Source organism: Plectrocnemia conspersa, unplaced genomic scaffold (genome assembly GCF_051122295.1).
Source record: "Plectrocnemia conspersa isolate PC_06_02 unplaced genomic scaffold, ASM5112229v1 ptg000006l, whole genome shotgun sequence".
Classification (NCBI taxonomy): Eukaryota; Metazoa; Arthropoda; class Insecta; order Trichoptera; family Polycentropodidae; genus Plectrocnemia; species Plectrocnemia conspersa.
The window spans coordinates 19520118-19547010 of record NW_028277170.1 but is presented as its reverse complement, the minus strand read 5'-3'; the positions used below and the strand labels follow the sequence as shown (position 1 = coordinate 19547010).

The following is a 26893-nucleotide window of genomic DNA, read 5'->3' as shown; positions in this document are numbered from 1 at the left end:
TAGCTGCAACTTCCTATGCAATAAATTAAAGTGTCGGATGCAAACAGATGTATTTTACAAAAAAATATTAAATATACTGTGATTATAATTTCAAGAATCAATGCGAAATCCCAAAGATAGTCGACTCAGTTATAGAACATCGTCATTGTTTAGATCAGCACCCGCTTCGAAAATATAAATATCCAACTTGCACAGGAGCAACTGTGTTCAAAAATATATTTCGATAGCTTTTTACTGCTCCCATAATAATTTATGCGTGTGCTGGGTGATTTTATTTGCACTGGAAATACATTGTGCATTATAATCAATAGCCAACGTCCAGTACATATTGTAAATATAAAATTGTAGAGCAATCACCGATTCAGAAATATAATCGAGGTATATTTGAATAATAAAAATAAACATTACAGGATTGTGAATATACATATATTATCAAGTTTGTAAATGTATCCACAAAGGGATTTGAATTTACCGTGCAGTAATGGCACACTCGATTAGCGTTTCGAATAGGTGTTGTCGAATTGAATTAAATTTGGTATTTGAATCTGAAATCCACTCGATTTGAATGTTTAGGAATCGGTAACCAGATTAATGCGCAAATGAAAATTGCGAACACGAAAATTCCACACACCGAAAATTCTAAACATAATTCATTGATTCATTGCCGAATATATTTTACCATAAATTCCAACTGTTTTATATTTGATATTAAATATTATTGTTAAAGTAGTATTTTTTATATATATTGAAGTATTCTTAATATGCATAGCTAAGATCAGAATATTTTGCTGTGCGCATTTTTTGTTTGCTCCATAATCACCGAACCCTAGATAGAATCCATAGCAATCTGGTTTGATGCACGTGTTGGCCGTACAAGAGCACGTGGGTGTCTGAGATCAAAAATATTCACTTCGGTTGCGATGGAAGCTGGCGAGAAGGAAGTTGAATGACGTGGTCGTCATAAGTGATTGATAAGTTCCTTTTGGTCGCCGCGACCGGAATGCTGTAAAAGTCGGAAGTGATAAATTACGGCGCTTACAAGGATAGAATTATAAAACTCTTGTTGCATATCTTCCAAGTTGATCAGATTGAAAAGTCAGTATAATCTCTACCTTGAGCTATTGCATCCATTGGAATGGAACAGTGCGATATCATAATCAAAGTGCCTTCGAGCAATACAAATATTTGCATCTATTAATTATTATAGAAAATAAGTTCATTTTCTTCCTGGTCTCTATTTAGGTTTCTATAAATTCTCACTAATTTTAAGTGGTAATATTGTTATGGTGATGGAACGGTTTTATTACTTTTGACATGAATTCTAAAAATTCAGGGCTTGAATTTCGCCAGATTAAATTAAATACCATATATCTTAATGAAATGGAAATATTAAAAATAACACTGACCAGCCAACTTTTTTCCTCCACCCCTTCCCTAAAAAATGGATATTGAAGCAATATGTATATTTTTTTGAGAAATATAATAAATTGTCGATATTTATGACTAGTTATCCGTATGTTGATGCATATTTCGTGTTTGAAACAATAAGAAGCTTTAATAAACAATCTTTCTTACATTCAGGTACTTCTAAAAATACTTTATAAGCTGATCCTATATTGTGTTGTCTACGAGTGCAAATAAAAATCAATAAAACGACTGTGTTGAAAAAACTTTTTGTTTCATTATTTTTTTACTATATTGTCGGATAATTCCTATAAATATAACGCCACCTATTTTTTTTAACCAGGAACCAGAGCATCATTCGCCAATTTATTCCGATGAAATATATTTCTATATCACTCATTATTTTTGGTCAGTTACAGTCCGAAAGGAATGCGTCATTTCAGCTTTTTAAAATGACTAGAATTAAGATCAGTTGCGATTGAGTTAATTAAGTAAAATTCATGGAACATATTAAATACATATATAATTTTATCGATTTTTTTGTACATACAATAGCTAATGATGATTGGAACGAATTTGATATACATTAAGATCAGATCTGTATCGGCGTTTTTATTTTTTGCGGATTTACATATAAATTAAATAACTAGAAATAAATTAACCGCGATAGAATTTTTGAACTGATTAAAATAAAATATTTGCGCATTGAAACAACAAATATAAAAACGTAACACGAACTTCACAAAAATTTGCGATGCACATCTGTTTTTGAGATAAGCGTTAAACGATAATAAAGGGTGGACTTTTCAAACATTTTGTTTCGATCGACGGGCGAATTCCGCGAATTTCGGTCATAGTAGATACCGCCGATAAACATTTTATTTACTAATGAGCTAAATCAGAATGACCTCCACAACTCTTTAAAATATAAGAATCTTTAAATATAATTTAATTTAAAACGAATAAGAGATGTATTTTTTTCAAAATGAAGTATGGGATAAAATGAACACAGTAATCAAGAATTCGCGATTTTTGATCAATGACTAATACCTGTTCCTGATACTACATTGGCATATAATGCAAAGGAAAACCGCTACACTTTTAAGAAAAACCCACCACATAATGAACGAACTACTCAATTCATAATTACATCGCGCCCGTTATATCGGAAAAAATATTCGACTTCTTCGGCGTAGCGCATCGTCAAAGTCAACGACCGGTCAATGTCGACAACGACCGTAAATGCACTATTCGCAAAACTCGAATTAGACTATCAAAAACTTTTACGAGAGTGCGGTTATCGCATTTTTTTAATGCAAATTCCTATGCAGGATGCGAAAACCGCAAAAATTACATACGCTATCGCCCGTTAAGTTTAGTTTTAAATCATGTAGCTCGTGTATACGTGTGACGGATTATAATATGCACACATATGAGTACGTATGTTTATAAAAAATAGTATTACAAATATACTCGAATATGTACGGCCGAACAATTGTAACTGTTGCGGTTTTGATCAACGCTTCGCTGCCGTAGATGTAATAAATGTTGGCAATTGCTCTAAAAATGAACATACCGTGTATCTATAAAATATATTTATGATACATACCCTATCTAATAAAGCATTTAAAGTTTTACTGTCTTATAAATGTTTTACAGAATATTCCAAGATCAATCAAGCAATTTTTCTTATATTCTGAATTATTGCAATACTTCAGAATTCATTTAATTAATAATAAAAAAATACTTATTATTATCGCAAAAACATTTATGAAGTTAAAGAGCAAAAAAATAATCCAGCACTTTTACTGTTCTATCGATTAAGTGCATACCTTCCATTCCGGAATATAAAAAGCACACACAGATTATTTGTCTCTCTGGATATATATTGTATATACATATATACAAAACTTTCGTCCCTGCCTGAATATACATAAAAATGTAAAATAAATAAGAGATATCTATTATTTTTAAATAAAATACTCTTGAGAATTTTACAATGAGTTGTATAAAATAAAATAAAATATTCCGAAGTCAACTATAGTCACCTAAAACACACCTCAAATTGTATTCCTACCACTGACAGAACTTTACACCCTCACAAATTTTAATTCAAACCAACCCTCCCCAACTTCCGCTTGCCGCAATATAAAACTTTAAACCCCTCTCGCGTCTTATTATTGTCCTATTTCTTGGCAGTCGTTCCACTTCGGGACCCATCGTGCGAAACTTATTTTATTACACACAAAAACGAAATTACACATGGACCTGTCGTATCCACAATGCATAATAAAATTATAATATATATGTAATTATTTACACACACAAAATGAAATGGCGACCGCTATAATTTTATTATTATATTTAACGTTTCTCTCTTCGTTCTTTAGAAGGCAAAGTCACCCTCTTTTCCATGCTTCATCCATCCAGTCTAATTTTGGATATGTGTAAATAACAGCATGGTCTGCTTTTAACCCTGCCATGTTAATGTGTAACGTGTCTGTTCCTTTGTATATTTAATCCCTTTATAAATATTGACGCACGTTTGATATTTCTGTTTCTATAAATTCCAAAGACTAGTTACGTTACTGATCATATATGATATTAATTGAGCTTTTATTGTAAAATAATTGATTCTGTACAGTTCGTGGGAACTCGAGTACCAGAAGATTTATCACTTGAAAAATAATAATATTTATAAGGTAGTTTAATATCAATGTGCTTCCGCCTGTTTAATGCATTATTTCATCGACACTAACTTGATGGTCAAATTTCAACATCACTTTCCCCACCATCATCACTATAAAAAAATTCATATATTGAGCCATAGCACAAATTATTATTATAAAAAATAATAAAATAAATGTCACAAGATAGTTCAAATTATTGACACACAAATTATGAAAACTGAGGTGATCTCAAAAATACAATATAGGCAATAAAACCGTCACCCGCTCGTAAATCACTGACTCAATCGAAGAGCGATTGGACACAATTAAGATTGAGGCACTTCGAGAATTAATTTTTTTCTCATTATCGCTGCAGTTTAAAAATATTTTTTTAAATACCTCGGTATACGTCCTGTTTGGACGAGAAACATTTTGGTTGGTAAAGGATCTTCGTTTGGAATACGACCCGCGTGCGTGCTAGAACTTGTATGAATCAAAAAGACACATCGCGCATGCGCAACTTGTATGAGTTACAACACCGCGAGAAAAATACGTTTGTCCAAGTTAAATCCAAGGATCTGGAACGGATATATAATATAACATTACAAAAAAATCGACGTTTCATTTAATAAAATGCAATGGTGATACTGATGCACTAGGCGAGTATTACCAACCCGAAGCTCAAATTACGAGTCAAAAGAGTTATTAATAGACAAGTGTCGTGTACATGCAATCTTTTCTTTCTGAATATCCATCGGATTTAAAAACTTTTTTTTATTAATATATTATAAAATCATTACACAGTTTAATAATATACACTTATCCCTCGATTCGCGCGGTTAAGTAAAACATTTTTTTTAATTTATTTTAGGTTCTACACGATTTTCCCTACATCCGAAACCTCTTTCCCTGCCCATGCAATGTATAAAAAGTTGCTTTTTGAAGTGCACGCGTGTCGGTAAAGATCTTTCTCGTTTACTTTATAAGTTAAAAAGTACACATGAATACTATATTCTATTAATACAACAGTTATGAATCTGGTTACACTTCAGCTCATCAACAATGAGAGCAATTGCTCTTATTGTAATAGAGTTAGCAATTATTCTGATTAAGCTCATTATTTCAAACGGCTTTAGATCAAATTTCTAAATCAATTAAATATCTTATTCCATTCACGTTGACGTCGTCGAGTATAATGTTCATATTTCACATTGAAACGTTAACGGAGACATTCAATAAGGCAATTAAATCAAGTTGAAAGGAAATTTGCAGAGACTGAGCGGCAATCTATTTAACTATTATAACTGAGTTCATTACCATATTTTTTCATCGGTATTTAAAAATTTGGTCATTCCAACGCGTTCGTGGTTAGCGAGATAAGACTAGATAAAACTACAGATAACAAACGTACCACGTTCACACGGTTTATCACATCGTCGTAATCCCATCGCTGGAAATTGAGAGTGAGAGAGAGAGAGAGAGAGAGATAGGACTACAATACAATGTACATGTGCATATGTATATAAAAAAGAACGGAACAAACAAAACAAAATTGGTTCGAAACGTCACGTCGTGACACATATTCGACAAATATTTGTACTATCCAGACGTCTATCGACTAAAAGCTTTAGGTACATAAGAAACCAGCTTAAACTATAAATGTAGATAGTGTGTATGTATTGATAAGGATATGCACTTGCGTAACCGTTGCCTAACTTTAAATACAACAGCCTTAAAAACCACAAAAAAAATCATTTATATTTTAATTAATTCATACTGAATCTTCCAAGCCTTCCAATGTATTTGAGTGTATGTGAACGCACATTAACACAGCAAATATATATATAACTTTTATAACTATTTTAGGTCATACTAATATATGTACACTCAATTTATGCGTTTTTTCTGAATAAATAAAAAAAATCTTTGATTTATATTTATGAAGACGATACGATCATAATTCTAAAAAATTCAAAAAATACTAAATTTTGAATTGATTGCAGCATGTTGTATAGCTTGCAAAGGTTTAAAATAAAACAATTTCAGATGTCTTTTAAAAATCTCTATCGGCAAAAATAGTGATGAAGAAATTGCTTATATTATAAGCATATCGAATTCATTAGGATATGGTTTTCAGGATTTAAATAACCATGATATTGAGGAAATATTCGTTATATACTGAATAACAATCATGATTACTCATCGATAAACGATTTTAAATAGACATTTTCCGTATTAGTGGTTTATTACTTAATTAATTGATAATTTAATTTGTTATTCAAAATAGATTAGAAAATAATTTTGATATTCAATCACTGTTTGCTTTCAAAATATCTCTCAATTTAAAATAAAACAATTTTATTAAACTATTTTTCATTGAAGAAAGTCAAATTATTATTGAGCAGCAAAATAATTTAATATTCCAAAATGGTCCACAGTCATCATATATAAGTGCAAAATTTTAAATAGGCGCACTGACCGTAGAAACAAAACCTCTTACACGTTAAAAGCGTCATAAATCCATTTATATTTTTCATGCTACTACGGACCGTACGTGACAATAGACGGAATAAACTAAAAACACAGCAACAACCATTCGAGACTTTAATGTTATTATAATATAACAAATGAAAAAATTTGAGATCAAAAACAATTGGTTGCAAACAAAATATTTAACGGCCGTTCCAAACCTGTTCAGGTGACAGCTTTAAATACCTGTAAAAATATAATCTCATCTAATTACACTAATTGATCGTGACAGCAAAAATAAGTGTGCACTACACCTCTCTAAGACTGGCCGTGTATATCAAATCGGATATAAAAATCAACAACTATCGCTTGATTTTTGCTTCTGACAACAAATCAAGAACTTGCGGCTGAGCTCCCTAATTTGGATACACGAGGGTTCGTACGAACTTGAACTAAGATGAGCCGCCAATTATCAATTGACGAGATTTAAAAAGCAGCAAAAATACAACTTTACGTAGACGTGACTATTTTTTACCAAAATATTAATTATAAACAAAAATAACTTTTTGTATAAAAAAATATATATTATGATTAATTTTTTATTAAAATAGGGATTTTATACCATTAATTATATTCGTTATTTTTTAAATAGCTTAGAGTGCAAAAACAACTACCATTTCATATATATAGAATGTAACTTATATAAAAAAAGTCATGGTATTGGTCCGCGGGATACAACATATTGAGTTAAGTGGTTCGTGACGCCCGAAAGGTTGGCGACCGCTGTTCTAGCTTATATACTCTTGAGAATTAAGGGGAAAGGGAAACGTCCTTTTCAGTTTTCGGTCATCTAATCAATCGGTTAGAATTAGCAACGTCATCATTCTATTGAATGTTCAATCCGTAGTATCTTCGCGTTTACGTCCAAGCGCTTTAAAACTGTCAATGAATACCGTTTAATGACGATTTTTATTTAAATTATTTTTAGTTTTCCGCAAAAAAAATATTTGCTTACGACGCATATATTGCCTTAAACTAACTGATTAAGGGATATGTTTAAAAAATGATCAAGAGCCCCTGATTTATAAATATAAAAATATAGCAATGCTTTTCCGAATCGAATATAACACTAAATATCATAAGTATTCCGTCATGAAGATATTCCGAATATCCATGAACATTTTTTAAAAATTTGAAAGGCTTGGAACGTTTAGAATCAATTAGATAAATTTTATATTTTCTTTACAAAATTACGCTAGTAATAAAAATATTTTAATTTATTTATTTCATAAAATCAGATGATAAACGCAAAATACTGTTTTCTTGCCTTAAGAATATGTACACTTTTTATAAATATTTAGCTCTATTAAATAAATATAAAATTGTATATATAACAATCATAATTACTCATTGATAAACGATTTTTAATAGTAATTTTCCTTATTAGTGGTTTATTACTTTAATTAACTGATAATTTAATTCATTACTATTATAAAATTATGTCATTGTTTAAAATATATTTGAAAATAATATTTTAAATAATTTTATCTACATTGTATGTTTACTTACTAAATTTCCTCGTAGTAATTAACCACAAATGCTCGGATATGCCACGTGAAATGAGAATCATTTTAGTAATCCACTATTATAGATATGTTGCATGACACGTGGATTCGCTAAATACATGTGTCCGTAACAGCCTATTGATTGAATTACCTGAGGCTTGTTTGATTCTCGTAACAGAATCGAACTACACCATTTAAAAAAATATTCAATTGCATTATATATACTCTCGGTTATCCCGGCTACTGCTTGAGAGGAGTGCATCTAGACTGGAAATTTGTATTTGGTTTAAAATATGTTTAATACACTTACAACACAGATCATTTTTCTATGTATTAAACAAATCTATGATTCTCGTTAGCTTTAGTGAATATTCGTATTCGAGTACGATTTTTTATGAGATATTATATCTATATATGATGTGGTCATGAGTGACAATAGAAACTATATCTGCATCATTCAAGCATTGAAACCATTCCTCCATGTTTTTCCGATCAATATTTTTAAAGCAATGTTTAGCTTCAGTCACTTTGGAATCCAATACACATGCATATCCAATGTCGTCATTTTTTCACAGATATTGAACAAGTCATAATCTATTATCAATAATCGTTAATAATATATTGACTTTAATTCGTAACATTTCATATTTCATTCAGATGAGAAAGAGCAGTATCTATTAATAATACTGCTTTCTTTGGCAATCCTTTACTTTTAAACGCTCACTTCAAGAACACATTTAGTTTTTAATTATTCTTCGAAGATTTCTCTGTCCATTTTGGTTCCATTAATCAATTTTTTTATTCAGACTATTTTACAACAAACCCTCATTCACAGTAAAAAAAATTTAAGCACGGATAATCCGTTTCGGGATAATCGAGAGTACAATGTATACAAAAAAAATTTAAGAAAGACATTGAAAAGCTTATTATTTTTTCCAAACAAAGTTAATAAAACCGGTAGCGAAACCCTAGTACGCACGATACTATTTCAGTTGACTTAACGAAACCGAAACAAAATAAAAGAAAGCAGTCATGTTTTGCTAAAAACTTTTCATTTATAAAGTTTCGTCATTTAGACAGACGTCTCACAATGAATGCATTTTGCATGGTTTACTTTTGAAATGTTTCCTTTAATCGATTAGTTAACGACGGAAAACTTTTAAGTTATATAATCATAAGAACAACAAGATTTTTTCCATGTGTAAAATTATACTCTCAGTCAATTTTTTATTTCATTAGCAGAACATGTTGAAGGCTTTAATTTAAAATATTCCAAAAGTCCATTTTGATATTTTCCTTCTAAGAAGTATTGCGTGAAATATATGGTACTCGAAAGGATTAAGGTTTAGCGATTAACGTGGATGTGATAAAATGTTCCAACTAAATTCCTTGATTTTATCTGAAGGCAATTCCGTCAAATTGTCGTATTATAGCACTATTTGACTTATGTTGATAAGTATAAACGAATCAGCTGATCACAACATAAGCTTGTTGTAATTTGGGCAGGTTTAAGAGTAATGCACGATTCCTTTGGTTTCGATGTAGGTTTTGCTTCTTGATCATTGGATCAACACTTTCTAGGAACGATTGTTGTCAAACAACACCTCATCTTTCTCATCTTCAATTATCAAATGATCGATAAAAGAGACTCAGAATCTCTTATGGCATGCGTATATGTGTCGATTTATTTTATTTGCTCAATTCTTGTGGAACCCATAAACATTGCTTCCGAGCCTTCCTAATCTTCGTAATAATGTCATGCATTATTTTTTGAAAACCTATTTTCACATTATCTGCATTTTTATTTTTTCGCCTTGAACTTGTTATGATAAAAATCTTTCCTTTTTATTTTTTATTGCATTTTTTATTTTTTTCGTCGAGGAAGTGTTATATCAATCGCAATTCATTATTTTTATAAAATCTTCCGTTAAAATCTGCCAGGCGTAAGCCCAATGCTTTACAACGGGATTAATTTGTACCAACTTGGTAAAAAAATCGGACATAATGAATACCTACAAGTAAGTATTAACCACCTGACTCAAAAAAAATCGGTGACATTTACATTATTAATTATAAATTACGATATGTAATATAATTTATAATCAATAAATTTAACTTTGCAACTAAGACCAGTTTCTAACAAAAGCGCGTTTTTAAAAATAAAAATTAGATTCGCCGCCGGGGCTCAAGCCCGCAATCTCAGGGTTAATAATCTGCACTATTCTGAACTATTAATAAAATAATTATCCGACCTAATATATAATGCTTGCTGTTATTGTTTGACTAGATTTAAGAGTTTCGAAATGCACAATCCTTTTGCAACCCCACCACACACACAAAATACATTTTTTTACAGTGAGCCTAGGCTTCTATGTAGATTTTTCTACTTGATCTCCTACGACAATTTTGTATAAATTGTTCAATTAGTTAAAATTATACCATCGTGCCTATTTTTTAAATATCAAAATGTACTAACACATATTTAATATGAGACACTCGTGTATCAAATCATGAATGTTAAAGTTAAAATTTAAAAATAACTGTTTTTTATTTCGGGAAGACCTGATAGTTATTTGATTTATTTACCGGTTTCTGATAGGAGTGATTTGGTTTCCGACAGTGCGAAGCTTACCTGTAACAAAATAAAAATAAAAAGTTAAACACATATCGATTAAAAAACAATATTTAAGAAAATGGAATAAAAGTTGCTAATAATTAGACAATTATATAACGAATTTTTTGACGGATGACAACAAGGACATCATCGTTTATTTTTGCCAGTCTCCCAAATTCATGACTATTTTAAACTCTTTGAGGAGTATCGCCGTACGCGAATTCACAGAACACTCATGTTAGAGTATCTTGGTGACGTCGCGATGACGTTTCACGCCGACGCTAGTTCCACAAATATGCACAGGCGTCGCTTCATACGCCGCTGTGACCGCGGGGGTGGGGATGCAGCGTTCTCACACGCATCTTGCTCGCGCGCACGTAATCTGCGCGCGCGCATATTTTGCTCACCACAAATATGAGCGCTCTTCCCGCTTCTTTACAAGACATTCAGCTCGAAAATAATACTTATCGAGCTAATTTGTTAAATGCTGAACACCTGGATTAATGGATGAAGTAATATGCCGAAAATTCGAAGACCGCTTGGACGATCATTCGAAAGATGTCACCAAGACGCTAGAAAGAGTGTGACGTCGCAAAGAATAATACCAATAAATTAGTATGAAATAATTTAACATAATAAAAAATATTTTTTATTAATTTTATAAAAAATATTGAAAGCCTCTGTATTAACATAAAAAATAATCCACAAAAGCCGAATAATATATAATAAATATGTAAAATAAATTAATGAAATTTCTTTATATAAAAGTGATAAAATTAATTATTAAAACATACTAATTCAAAAAAGTAGTAAAATAAATCAAAGCAATAAAAAAATTTTATTTAAATAAATAACAATAGAAATAATTATGGAAAATTAAGTGTATACTAACAAGTTAACAAATGTGTATAAATTAACTCACTACTCAAAGGGTTAATATAGTAATTTCTTGTTCGAATTTTTTAACTAATTCACGAATATTTTTAGTGTTTTATTAGTTGACTATTTTTGTTTCTGTTCACTTTAAGCAGCAATTTATTTTTACTGTATATATGCTTTTTAAGCATATATACAGTAATACTATGTTTATAAAACTTGGAGCTTTCGAGTCTGAACTTTCATAGACGTCTACTTAAAATGGGATCAAAAGATCGCGTGGTTGCTGTAAACTAGTACTAAAAAAATTGTATATGCGAAAAATATATATATTGGAGATTGAAAAATAAAACCGTTTTATTGACAATTAATTAAAATGTAGAGATGATATAACCAACAGCAACCTAATATTAGTAAAACTTTTAATATCAAACAAATCAATCGATTTCGATAATCTAATATATTCAACAAAATAATGACACATACATATAATATAATATAGTTTAAATATTTATTTTTAATGCTTAAGAGGAGATGTTTTAAACATAAATACTGCACATATCCAAAATTCTAGGATGCTCGGCTTCGTGATGCGGAGCGCGTGTCACTTCAATAATTTATTGACGATTTGTGTTCTATACGATACGCTAGTTCGTAGCGAAGCTCTCCTTGTTGGAGAGATTTAAAAAATCGAGATTTTTACTACCAGTAGTGGCTACTCAATGAAGCGATTTTTAAAGTTGCTAAGGAGCGGTGTCGAAAACCCGTCAATGCTCGGCGACTTTTATGCCCTAAAGAGTCGCAATTGCGTCCCTTAATCCTGACCGTTGCGACCAGGAAGTTAGTGCTTAAGAACGCTCCTCTTGCACAAGCCTTCTAGCTCCTCAACGGGCTTATCAAACAAGGTTAGATTTTGGCGATATCTGTTTAAATGTATTTTTTTAATGTTAAATATTATTATTTGTGAAACCATGGTTGTGTTATTTCCGAATATGATGTGGAACATACTCCGCTAATGAGCGCACAGTACGTCAATTGTTTGAGAAGTTCCGTTCTTGCGATTAATCTTGAAAATGAGCCACGCGGGCGACCTAAGACTAAGGTAGATAATAATGAGAAGTAAGCTTTGCTTGAAGCGAATACATCTCAAACTACGGGTGAATTAACAGCAAGCATACTATTCCAATAATATTAAGCAAGTTAAAATTAATAGATGTAAGGAAGCTACATAGATTAAACTAGTCTAGAACCTTGCTTTTCTGTTTGAAATATTTTTACATCGCATTGCTAAATCGATGATCAATGGATTGTTTTTGGCAATCGCAAAAGTTCTGCAGAATTGTTATATAACCGAATAAGACTTCTGTGTGGTGGTTCAATATTGTATTGTCCACTACAAATTCACGAAACTTTGTCAATCAATTAAAGCAGATGTTTAGCTGTAACCAATTTAGACTAAATAATGAGAGTGAACTGGACTTGGACTCTTTCTCCGACCGTATTTAATAGAACTTACGCCTTCCTACAAGGAAACGTTTAAAATTCTCAACAAGTCACTCGATCACTTTGGGACGATAAAACTTTGCTAAATTAATTAACAGTACTACTTGTTTGCGATATAATAATATTAAGTTTTAATATGGTTTGATAATTATTTATAAAAAAAGGAATATAATAAATTATGCTTATTTCAATGAGAAAATAATATCTCAATGTACCACAAGGGTGCAAATAAGGACGATTATTGTTTATAATATATTGTATGTTAGAAACATTGTAAGTATATAACCAACAAAAAAATAGTAGAAAAATAGGTATATTATCTATGATAAGAAATATGTTAAGTATAAATACAAAAATTGCACCACTTCAAATATTGTGCAACAATAGGTGTTTTAAATAAAAAAATATTTACTACTCTATTTGCGTTAGTATAGTCAGTTCGAGAGCTATCCATTTCATCATCATTCATAATTAAGAAAAAGATGGCTAGTTTGGGTTAATGTAATCGGAGTAATGATTGCTGCTAAATAAAGTATTTGCCGATACGGATTCGATCTTAATGTATATCAAATTCGTTTCAATTATTATTTGCTATTGTGTATACAAAATATTCGATAAAATTATGTATTAAAGATGTTCCATTAATTTTGTTGAATTAACTCAATCAAAGTGATTTTAAAAAGCTGAAATGACGTCCCTGATCAAAAAGTACGTAATTAAAAATCAAGCATTTTCCTTTTGATCAGAAATTCGCAGAGCATATTTTATAAAATTTAAAATGCTTAACGATTATAAAACTGATTATTGGTTAATTACTTTCATAATCAAAGAATATTTTACAGACAATTAATTGATAATTTGCACTAAATGGTTAAATAAAAAAATATCAGTAAAACCCGAGAAAAAACTTACAAATATATTCGAATATTCGAATACTATATGCATATTTTAATCAATTTTCGATTTGTTATAAATTTAGCAAAAATATAATAAATACACTTAAAATATTTATTATTAAATTTTAAAAGAACGAATAAGAAAAATAAGGAGCATGTTAAGGGAAAACTAAAATAACAATTATATAGTGATATGATTTATGTATTATATATTAACATAATTTTATTTGATTAAACTTGCATGAATTCATTAAAAAATATTTTTTAATTACTTTACAATTATTCCTGGTAAATTTTCGTAAAAGATTAAATGTTTTAAATCATGCAATATATTTCAAACAATTTGTGCCAAATTTGACATATTTCATTTCATAGCTATATCAAACGGTCAATCAAAACACTGATAATATCGAACAAATTATTCGTGTTATTATGTCTATAAAACTAGCGATTTTTATTAATATATTACGATTTTTAAGAAGCACATCAAAACCAAATTTTGGCTAATAGAAGAGCGCAAAAAAACAATTATCACTTCTCAGAAGTCAAAAATCCATGTCAAAAGAATATATGCATTATAAATATTTAATCCAGTTTTATACAAAAATATATTTTGAAACCTTTATAAAATTTTTGATATTGTTCAAAAAAAAATATTAAATAATCAATATGTTTTACAAAAAAATATATATTAATTTTAATCTAAAAGTAGACCTAATTATTTTATATTATAACTTTTTGTAATTATGGAATTATATACAGTTAATTTGTTTAATCTCATCCATTCACTAATATGGGCACGTATGTTTCTTTGCATATCTTTGTATGTTTTAGTGTTACATATTAGCACTGTATTATCAGCATATAGTTGAATCCTTCCTGCAAGTTTACATAAGGTTAAATAATTTATGTATATATATTAAATAATATTCCCTGCGGAATTCCATATTTCATCACCTCAGATTCGCTTAGTGTACCATTTATTACAACTACTTGTTGTCTATTATTTAAATAGCTTTAGTCCTATTATTTCAAGGTGTTTTAATTTATTTAATAATATATTATGGTATACTGCATCTAGAGCTTTTTTTAAGTCTATAAATAATGCTGAAGTTTTATTTTTATCGTTTAAGTTTTGTTGTATTTCATTAATTAAATCATAATCTGCACATTTTTTTATTGGATTGGTAAATGTGATTTTTTTCAACTATTACATAGAAGTAATTTAAAAATTCAAGATATATGTAATATATTACCAGATTTTAATTATAATTTAAGATTTAGATTTAACACTAAAAATAGCGATAATTTAAGGTTAGTTATATACAAGAAAATGAATACGGCCAGGGGAATATTATATGGAGATACGAATATGTATAATAATCAAATAAAAATGTAGCGTGTTTGTGCATTAAAAAATAAATCTTTTTTATACTCTGTTTATGTATATAAGCTAAATAAATTAATAAAATATATAAATAACTTTTGATTTAGTCTTTAAATTATTTTTTCTTTGGTCTTAATCGTATATGAGATATGCTGTTTTTAATTCGTGTGATAAAAAATAACTTCATTACTTTAACACCCTGTCACGACAAAAGCTCCACGGACTTTTGTCCCCACGACTTTACGTCCATGACAAAAGAACCAGCTGACTTAATCCCCAACCGACATTACGACCACAAAAAATATTCAAATGTGTTTTTAAGAAATCGATGAATTGAAAGGAGACGGAAATTTGCATATTGTTCTTTCACATATTACTAAAGGTAAGCCAATCAAGCCAAATCTGATCGCAAAATAAATTTATAGTGTGTTAGTAGCGGCGTTGATGATATCAGGCGTGGCTTGTGTAGTACTAAAATTTGTAACCGCCTAATAGCGGTCGTAGATGAAGCGTTCTTATGGATACATAGGAATATACGCGAGATTATAATTGTGTCCTGCGGAATATTCGGAACTAAGCGAGTTTTGTCATGGTATACTTGGCGAAACCACCCCAAGCGCCCCCACGCGACCCGGATCGATAGGAAGCACCACGGGCTCCAGGCGAAAGGCATACCCAAAATTTACCACTGCACAAAGGCGAAATTCTTCAAATTATTGCCTCGCGGAATAAAGCGGAGAAATTCTGAGTACAGCCCTAGCGCACTAGTATAGCTCCCCTGACTTGAAAAAACTTCATTTGGATGAAGCTGAAAGTGGCGACATTGTTGTTATTAACTTTGTTGAAGATCAGGGTTGCCAAAAGTCCACAAATGTACTAAATAAATACGATATTCGGTAGACAACACACAATTTAATGCTAACTTTGAAAACATTTCTAAAAGACTATGAATCATATCTAAGATTTAAATATATTAATATTCTCTTTGCATTATCTTTTAATATTAAGAAATTTAAATGCTGTCTAAATATTCTTGCAATGAATTTATATTATTTATTTTATTAAATAATTTAGCTAATTGTTTATACATTAAATAAATATAATCAGAGCATTAGCAGAGGCCGTACTCGTTTTTTCCACATATCTATCCTTAAATTATCTCTATTTCTAGTATTAAATATATGTACATCTTCATTTATTATTAAATATTATTTTTACTTATATATAAATACTAAAACATTCATTCACGAGAGCCTGCTACTTTTGGTGTTCTTAGAGACCAGTGGTGTAAATCAGTGACTAATACTTGAAAGATCAAGGTTCGAATAAATATGGACCGCACTGTTTTTTTTAATATTTCGTATCTGGGAGATCGGAATTAGTAATTAAAATTATATACTTATAATTCCGATCGATCGTCACAGATTAGGGTTTCCTAGATTTTTACTAACTACTTAGTAATTGATATTTTTTTTAGTTATTTTTAAAGTTATTAAAATATTATATTTTTAATTAAAAATATTTTGACCTCATGTAGTATTTTTAAAAACTTTAATCTGCTTTAGAGCTAATAGTGTAAACACAAACCTGCCATCTCTTTCTCAATTATGAATAATAATGAAATGGATAGTTCTACAACTGACTGTGTTAACGCAAATATAATATAGAGCTTGTGAAAATATCGTGAAAAATTAGTATTTTTTAAATTATTTTGGTAGAGTAAAAAATGTCATATTTTGTCAAAATATAGAACATAGTCTCTTTCTCAATTATAAATAATGATGAAATGGATTGCTGTTGAACTGACTGTGTTAACGCAAATCTAGTGTGGTTAAACATCATTTTTGGAAAGGCAAATTAGCAATTATAGGGTAATCCATTTCGAATTTCCTAGTTTAGCAGCACTGTAAATTAGACAGCTGTCAATAATCGCGCGTGTTCAAAGTGTGAAATGCAGGGACGTCGTTTTAACTTATTCCAGAGGGGGAGCAAAATATCGTTTTTTTTAATTTCAATTATATTTCAAATATATATATTCAAATTCAAGAAGGCGTCCCTATTTAGAATTCCCGTTAGAATCAATAAAATCGTTCCGGTTATTTATCGTTCATATTAAAACTTTTTATAACAATATTACGAGCGAGAATCGAATAAAGCATATTTGAACCAAATTTTGCCCAATTGGAGAGCTCAGAAAACAATTATTCCTTCTCAGAAATCGAAAATCCACGTCAAAAGCAATAAAATCGTGCCGTCGCCGTCGTAGTGGGTACGCTCGGTAATCTAGCGTTCATATTACAACTTTTATAATAATATTACAAATTAAATGAGGAACATATAAACCGGATTTCACCCAATAGGAGTGCGCAGAAAACAATTATCACTCCATAGAAGCCAAAAATCCTCGTGAGAAGTAAAAAAATAATAAGTGTACTTAAAATATTTATTATTAAAGTTTAAAAGAACGAATAAGAAAAATAAGGAGCATGTTAAATGAAAACAATTGTATAAATAAGGAGTATGTTAAAGGAAAACTAAAATAACAATTATATATTGATATAATTAAAGTTGCATGAATTCATAAAAAAATATTTTTTAATTTCTTTACAATTATTCCCAGATGATTTTGATATATCATTAAAGGTTTTAAATCCAATATATTTCAAAGAATTTGTGCCAAATTTAATGATGAATAATTTTAATAATATATTAATAGTTTTAAATTAATTAAATAGATATAATAATAGTTTTAAATTAATTAAATAGATCCCATAGATTTAGTCCGGTGTCTTACTACTTAGTAGTTATTGCATATAAACATTTTATAGATTGCATATCGTTTATTATGAATGAAATAATCAGATATATGCATACTTTTTCTGATTATCAGTAGGTATTTTATATATTGAAACAAAAATAAATTATTGTTTTAGGTTAAAAAAATAGATAAAACCATTAAGGTATGAAACATACTCGGAAAGAAACGATCGAAATGATTATATCTTTAAATTATAGACGCAATTGTACACTATTTTGCTATAATTTTTACCTATGTGTATCACCATAAGGTACATACAGAGAAATTTTAATATATACGTCCAACGTCTTGGAACAATTATATGTAAGAATATGTTTCGTAATATTATTAACTATTGTATATAGCTCTTACTATTTTTAAATAATTTTTAGAACAAATGATAATTTTTATATATTGCAAAAAACTGATTTTTCGGTCTCGAAACCCGACGATGAAACGCAAGATTTATATAGTTTAATTAGTGTATACGTCTAATCCCTTACGTGAATTATGTATATATTTAGTTTTTATAGTTCAAACATACCTAATTAATCTGCAATCCGAATATTTAAAATGGAACACGACACAAATGGAACTAACACACAAATAGAACACAACACACAAATGGAGCACAATACACAAAATGGAACAAACCACACAAGATGGAACACCCCACACAAAAAATTAACGAAAATAAATTATTTTTATAAATAACGGTCACAATTCAACCGGCACCATTGCTATATATTTAAATACTGATTTTTTATTGGTCGACAGTTGGAGCCTTCGATAAAAAAACATATGAATTTAATACGGAAAATTCAATTTTTATTTTTATTAATTATATTTAAATATATTTCATTTGTTTACGTGTATTTTTATAAACCGTTCATACAGCGCGATACAATTTAAACCTAAAGCGTTTTAATAGTCTTAGAACAATTACAGCTGTGTCCAATTGAAAGTTGACATGGCGGTTCTTATACGTATTTAGATTATTTTATCAACTTTGATGCACTTTTTACACTTTTTTGAATTTATAATAGATAATTATAATTGTTAATTTTCGTTTTGCGTTAAAACTGTTTAAAAATACGGATATTGTAAAATTAGGAAGGTATAATTGCAACAATTCCGGGAAAGGTGTATTTTTTTCGTTGTCCCAGAAAGTGCAGAATAGCGAGCCTCCAACTCAACACGTGCGCGCGACCCTTTTTTTGGTTCTACTTTTATTTTTAATAAATTCTTGTATTCTGTCTGGCATCGATAAATACAGATTTTAAATTATTTAAAGATCGATCTCCCCTTCCTACACCTCCATGTGTTTTTTCAGTTCTGCTAATTTTTTTGATCATTTTTTTCTTAATTGTTGTTTCATGATTGCCTTAAATTTTCAATTGGGTTCAGATCGGGGCTGTTTCCTGTACATGTTAATGATGTGATTCCCATTAGCTCTTTGAATTGTGTAATCTATAGATAGAGGATTAATTTAGTGAAAGTTTTAATGTAAAAACTATAATTGGACTCACATAACGAGCTCGATTGCATATGATTTTGTATGAATTATTTAAATTAGTGTATGGAATTATTTTTAAAATTTAAAAAAAATATTAAGTACATATTACATTACAAATGCAAGGATATGATATGAACATAAAAAGAGTTAGTAAAAAAATTTAGACACAATTTGGCAAACTTTCTTTAGTTGTTCTAAAATAATGTAAATCACAGTTGCAGTATATAAACAACAATGCAGTGAATCAATTCATAGATATTTTCCCATGGAAGATATTTTCAAAGTTCAGAGATTGATTTATATTTTATCTAAATTCGATAAACGAATACGAATAAATGCACAAATTCGAATGGAATTTATAAAACTGGACTTACAACAATTCCGGTGCACAGTAGAATCTAATTTACAGCTGGTAAAAGCAGCATTGCAGACACATCTGCCATTTACCAACACATATCTGCGTGAAATTGGATTTTAATCACGTTTGCATAGAAATGCACGTGATGACTCACAAGATTGAGATATATTTTAAAATAAATAAATTATCTTGTACTAGATGTAATTTCGACGACGACTTGAACAAGATTCGATTTGAACATCAGCATATAAGAGTTATTATTGCAGCATGTTTGTCATTAAAAAAAGTAGAGGACCCAGATTGGATTCCTGTGGTAATCCAGAGTGAGCGAAATATACTAAAAATATATATTTTGTATGACATTTCTCATTTTAAAATATCACAAAAAATAAAGATTTTTCTTCATTGTTAGTGTTTAAATATTTTATTTATATTAACATTTTCAAAATTGTTTTCATTGAGACTTTTAGAAACATAAGGAAAATGTATAAAATCTGAATATTTTATTAAATGATTCAATTAAGCTGTAGAAAAATTAATAAATAATCTTATAATGATGTTATTTTATTATAAATAAAATTAAATTCCCTACCATTGATATATTTTATTTTATAAAATCGCTCAAATATTATGAGCAAAGTATTGCAATCTCGAAGAAGAATAAACATTTTCCAAATTATTTTCGATACAATTTTGCTATTTTTCGTCAACAGTAATTGCACGTAATAAAACATAATTACAATTATTAACATTGTGCTTCTGTACACAATAAGATTAATGAATCGTAATTACTTTCATATTTATGAAACCAATCTGAATTACCCTACATCTTCTAAGTTAATACGAATCAAAATATAATTATTATATTTTGACTCAAAATATCTATAAACAAAATAATTGTGCAATTATTACAATCGTATGATCGCAAATAATATATAATTATATTTTGATTCGTATTCACATTCTTCCAACCATAAATTCGTAAGACCTTCCCTCAAGTTATTGACAAAAAGAAAATTATGTTTGTATCTCGGCTAAACCTTGACTTTTAAAGACGTTTAAACCAATTTCTGCATCGACACAAATAAACAAGTTAATATGAGAGATGATCACTTTTAAACGGTTCACTTAAATCTGTGTTTCTCAACTGGGGTCCGCGATTTCAAAGGACCGTAAATAGATCACTTAGATGAAATTCGTAAAACCGCAATATATCGGAGAAAAATTATTTGTGAATTAGCTGCATAATAATTATCATGTTTGTGTTTTAATTTAGAATAAATTCGTATGTTTTGGTTATTACCGATATTTATTTATTTAACCAATTAGTGCAAAAATATGCATTTAAAATTTTTTTTAATTAAAAAAATATTGCTAAATAATAAATATTTTAATTAATCAAAAATTATTTTTATTGTATTTCATGCTGTGCAAATTATGATCAGTGAGAAGCTAAAAGAAAATGCTTAATTTATTATTACATGTTTTTTTTAAATCACTAGAATTAAGATTAACTGCCGTTGAATTAATTCAGCGAAATTTATGGGAACACTTCAATACACAATTCTATCGAATTTATTGTATATACAATAGCTAAATGTTTGGAGCGAATTTTATATACATAAAGATTGGATCCGTATTATCGTTGTTTGTGCGGATTTGCATATAAATAAGATATATAGAAATAAATAAACCGCGACCGAATTGTTGAACTAAAATTAAATCTTTTCGTCTTAATACAACAAATATAAAAACAAAAATTTACGACGCACACCTGTTTTTAAAATAAGCGTTAAACTATAATAAAATTTTTTTAAATAAAAATCATCGAATGAAATCAATGTATTTCGGTCATAGTAGATACAACCAATAAATATTTTTTGAATGCGTAAAAGCATTTGTTTTTTTGTTGAGTAGAAACGCCTAGCTGTCTCGCATTACAAAACAAAATTTTAGATCGATGGCAAGTTCGGGTATACGTTTCAGTCATAGTAGACACGGCCAATAAACATTTTTTTATTTTAATGTATCAAGTTATTTTGTACTCATACAGAATTACGTAAGCAAATTACAAAATAAAAATATTCATCCATTTTAATCATAGTTCTACAACTATATTTGCGAAACATACATTTTCTATTCAAACTCAAATCTGACCTTACGAAAGTTCTAAAACTAAGTTTTAGTACTTTCATTAGGTCAAGTCCTCAGGGGAAAATAAGCGGAAGAAGAAGTACAGATAGACGTCGCATCTTGCACATTGCTCCATAGTTTGTCTGCATGTTTTAAAATTATGATAGCTATCCTTATCGATATTACTACTGACTTCTGTATTGGTTCAAGTATATTTAAAGTTTTTTATTTGTTAATAAATTTACATGATTTTTAGGTGTAATACATTTATATAATATTAAATAGTACATAATTTAAATTATTATCTGAGTGTAGAATATCAGGCTAATTAATTATATGTATATCACTAATAAATAACGAGAAGAGCAGAGGGTCCAGGTTTCTTGAGGAATATATAAGTACATACTGTTATTGCGCTGTTTTGTTGGTGCTATTTTGTCCCGCGCCGTTATGAGAATTTATTATATGCATGCGTTTATCTTTTAAGTAACCAACATGCGAACTTGGGTTAAATCATATTTTTTTTAAATAATCCAGAGTTGACGCACGTAACGCGATTCGGTTTACTAGTTTAAAAAGTGCAAACGTTACATAAGACAAGTATCTCGTAAAGAGATAATAAAATGTTCCACATTGTCGACATGACGAACAGATAGTGGATCAGGTTTTCCAGAACTAGTTTTTCTACGTCACGAGAAACCGAGATGACCGCCGGTGCACATAATGCTGCTACAGAATACAAAATAAGATACATGTATATATATAATATGTTTTCGAGCGCTGCACACAAATGCACGATGGCTCAAAAAATATCTCACTAACTATTATATTAAAATCAATAAACATTAAATAAAGTTCATTTTATCACATGTGATGAAATGTTATGAATAAACAATTACTTTGAAATAATATTTTGTGTGTATGATGGATTGTTTAAACAAAGAAAAAAATATCTGCACTATCAGCAGAAGTCGAATAGTTCTACAATACGACAAAGCGCGTCTCTACATGGCGAAATTGACTAAATAAAATCAATCAATTTATTTTATCCACCTTATTTTCTAGACCTTGCTCCTATCGACTACCATTTCAATCATCACTTTTAGACGGAAATCGGAATATTTTGAATCAATCTCTAATATTTTTAGAAAATATACTGAGAGATGGTTGAAATTTGTATCTTTAGAAATAAATTATTTTTCGAATCAATAAAATAAAAATAAACATTTAAGTGTTTTTTTGCTTCACTAAAAACATTACATAATATTTTAAAAGCTTATGCATCACAATAGTAGAAGAGTGGCATTATTTGCTCTCAAGACCATCTATAAATTAATTATTCGCTGTTTATTTTTTACTTCAAAATGCACTACTTCACATTAAACAACCAAACTAAATATAAGTTTTTCTTATTGATTATAATTTGTACATCGCATAACAACCATGACCGTTTCGACTTTTGACGTTAACAAATTACTCAACAGATAAATCATAATAGTGTCCAAAAACGAAGAGATAAGTGGTCAGACAAAGATACATTCCAAACAAATCAGTAGACATTCTTTTAACCACGACAACAGTGAGTAATCAACAACAAAAAATTCTAATCAAATATGCAAGAGAAAGTAAAATTGCCAAAAATGTATTCAAATTATGTTGATAAACTAACATGTCTGTCTTTCTTTGCTCTATTCTATGTTCTTGAACGATTAACAATGTAAATAGTAACTTAGATAAATAGCTAAGGCTTATTAAAAATTAGTCAGTTGTATTTCACTCATTGACATAGAAGAAGCTGCCAGTTATCCGATTCTAATTTACTTTAAATTCAAGTGGACAGTACAGATTAACCGTCAAGGTTATTCTATTGTGCTGTTAAGGAATTTAAAACCACTAAAACTGTGCAATGGAACTTGTCAACACGACTTCACTGTGACAGACAATAACAGTCGCTCAATTCGAAAGAATTAACTTGAGAAATGAATGCTTCTCTAGTATCAATTTTAATGGCTTACAACGGAATATCAGATTCTCAATTTGTGCAGAGATAAAAAATATTTAATAGCACAACATTGTCTAAGGTTAAATTTCGCAATACACAATAAAATAATCAATATAATAATATAATCATAAATGTCTTAATAATTTTATATATAGTTCATTTAAAAACAATCGTATCAATTTCAATAAAAGGCAATTAATAATAGTGGAGGTTGAAATATTGCAGCTGTTTAATACTTCGATTCAGAAGTAGACGTTGAAATATATTGTCCTAAAGACAGGTATCGCCTTTTCCATTACCGTGACAAATACAATTTCCATTCAAAGCCATGGGAAACTACAATACATCAATATATTTACCGGTAGAAGTAAAACAATGCAATATTTTTTTTAAATAGATATCTTTCATTACATTGACAATTTAATTAACTGTTTTAAAAACTGAAACTTAATCAATAAATTAAATAGATATAGATGTATAGTTCATCAAGTATTTTATTTTCAGATTATATTATATAAATATATTTTTAATTACTGTTACTAACCTAATGTTTTATTTCTAACTTTGTTCATAAACTATACTAAGTGAACGAAATATGTATAATATATAAGCGTTTGATAAATTCAATCACGATTTACTTGTGAAAAAAGGATCTAATATAAAATTTTCTAAAGATCTTATTTCAGATTGATGTAATGCATTTATTGGAGTACCGCAAGGATCCAACTTGGGTCAATTGCTGTTTATTTATAAAATGCGGACGACACATTTATTTATTATTATTATTATTTTTTAGTTTATGTATGAGTTGAATGCTATAAGACTAATCTATTTCAGAATTATATGAACAATGATGTCATTGACCGTCTTATTTCTATGTAATGCAAAACGTGCCACATACAATACATCTAGGCTATTTTTGGACCGACACCAAACTCATTCATTACTCCATCGATCCAAGTTGGTGTGTGTGTGTGCAAGAATGCGACTTTCTCACGAGTCGGCAAAATTTTGAAAGAAAAAAAGGCAGTATATTCATATTATGTTTTTTAATATGCTTAGTTTCAAGGTCATATTAGCCATGCTTAGTTTGAATGGAACGTTCGATTATGCAAAGCATGGCACACAACGCGACCCAACGTGCATAAAAAAAGTTCAACCTTTCCAACGGATCGTAAAGTTTGGTCGGTGAATTCGATTTAATCGTAAATTTTGCCACCGTTTTGGCACGAGCACCTGCACAGGAGTGCGAGCAAACGACGGAAACGACAATATTGGCAATTACATTACTAAATTTTATTATTTTCACCTTTCTCTCTCTCTCGTTCGTTCATATCGCTATGAATTATACGAGATTGATAATATTATTTAAACATGACAGGCGCTTATCAAATTTAATAAAGCAGTAATATTTTTTTTTATTAAAATGCAATCTGTCAATTTGGACAATAAGCATTTTTTATAATATAAGTATATATTTAATACTTGGGTTGTAATTAAATTAGCATAGTTTATTAATGGACTTTTAAGAATGATGAATTTTTTTAACGAGGAAAATAAATATTTACTATAGTTGCATGGCTTATACTAGATATTAGTCTTAGCCTTTTATTAACCTAAAATCTAATAAGGCAAAAAATGAAAATGAAAAGAAAGCCGAATCAGATTATAATAAAAAAAATATTCAACAAATTTCAATGATAATAAAATTATTACAATTCTCTCAAGGACCATCAGTGGTCCGCGAACCACTGGTTGGCGACCGCTGATTTAGATAATAAATAGCATTAACTATATCTTCGTGAGTTTTTAGAGATAGATTACAACTATTTTTTTCGTTTATTATTAATCATCCAGTAGTTTTTCGTTTCAAGCCTTCCAAAAATCTTAAAAATTGTTCATGTTGATACGGACTGTAATGAGAGACAAGTGCATATTTCAAACAGTGATATTAAACAATCATTACAAAATAAAATTAAATAAGAAATATATTATTAACCTATAGGCTACTCAAATTGAGGAAAATCATAGTTATAGAAGTTATATAGTTCACATAGGTTGTAAAAAATAATAAAATTCAACAAACCTACATACATAATATATTGTAGATCGATTGAAAGGTTCAAAAGCGATAGTTAAAATACAGAAATAAAATCGGGTATCAAAGATGCCATAATTAGAAATTTATATATAAATAGATAAGTATTTGCATATGCTGATGATGCACTAATAATAAATAAAAGTAACCGAGTATCATCAGATGTGTACTATCAATATGGATTGAAGATAAACCAGAACAAGACGAAATTCATGATTAGTTAACGAAAGACATATGGGAAAACACGTATAATTACTTTCTCTATCATATTACGCAAAATTCTAGTTTCAATCTAAATAAAAAAACTGAAAGGTATCAATAATGGGCGTTAAATTAATTTATATCCTCAATATTTTGTAACTATTAAAAAATATTTATAATAAAAGCTATATTTAGCTATGTATTATATGAAATATATGTTGTATGCATTGCGCATACACGTATATAGAGTATTATATGACCCTTTAAAAACAGGAAATTCTAAATTGTGCTTTAAACATACCTCATGACGTCTCTAGAGAAGAGCTATAAATACATTGCACATATAAATCTTACTTAAATGTGAGTTAACATTGTCAATTAAGAAAATGTTTAACAATGTTAAAT

At 29.1% G+C, this 26893-nt stretch overlaps 1 protein-coding gene across 2 annotated transcripts in view; it reads right to left on the bottom strand.

The window, feature by feature from the left end:
- LOC148234454 (Krueppel-like factor 6) overlaps window positions 1-26893 on the bottom strand; it is a 244145-nt gene that overhangs the window by 192813 nt on the left and 24439 nt on the right. The window contains exon 1 of one of the 2 annotated variants that reach the window (XM_088188455.1): window positions 2521-2617. The exons of the other annotated variant lie outside the window; for it this stretch is intronic. The gene's annotated coding sequence lies outside the window, so the exon portion shown is untranslated. Of the gene's footprint in view, window positions 1-2520; window positions 2618-26893 lie in introns of those variants that run through there. 2 annotated transcript variants of the gene reach the window in all.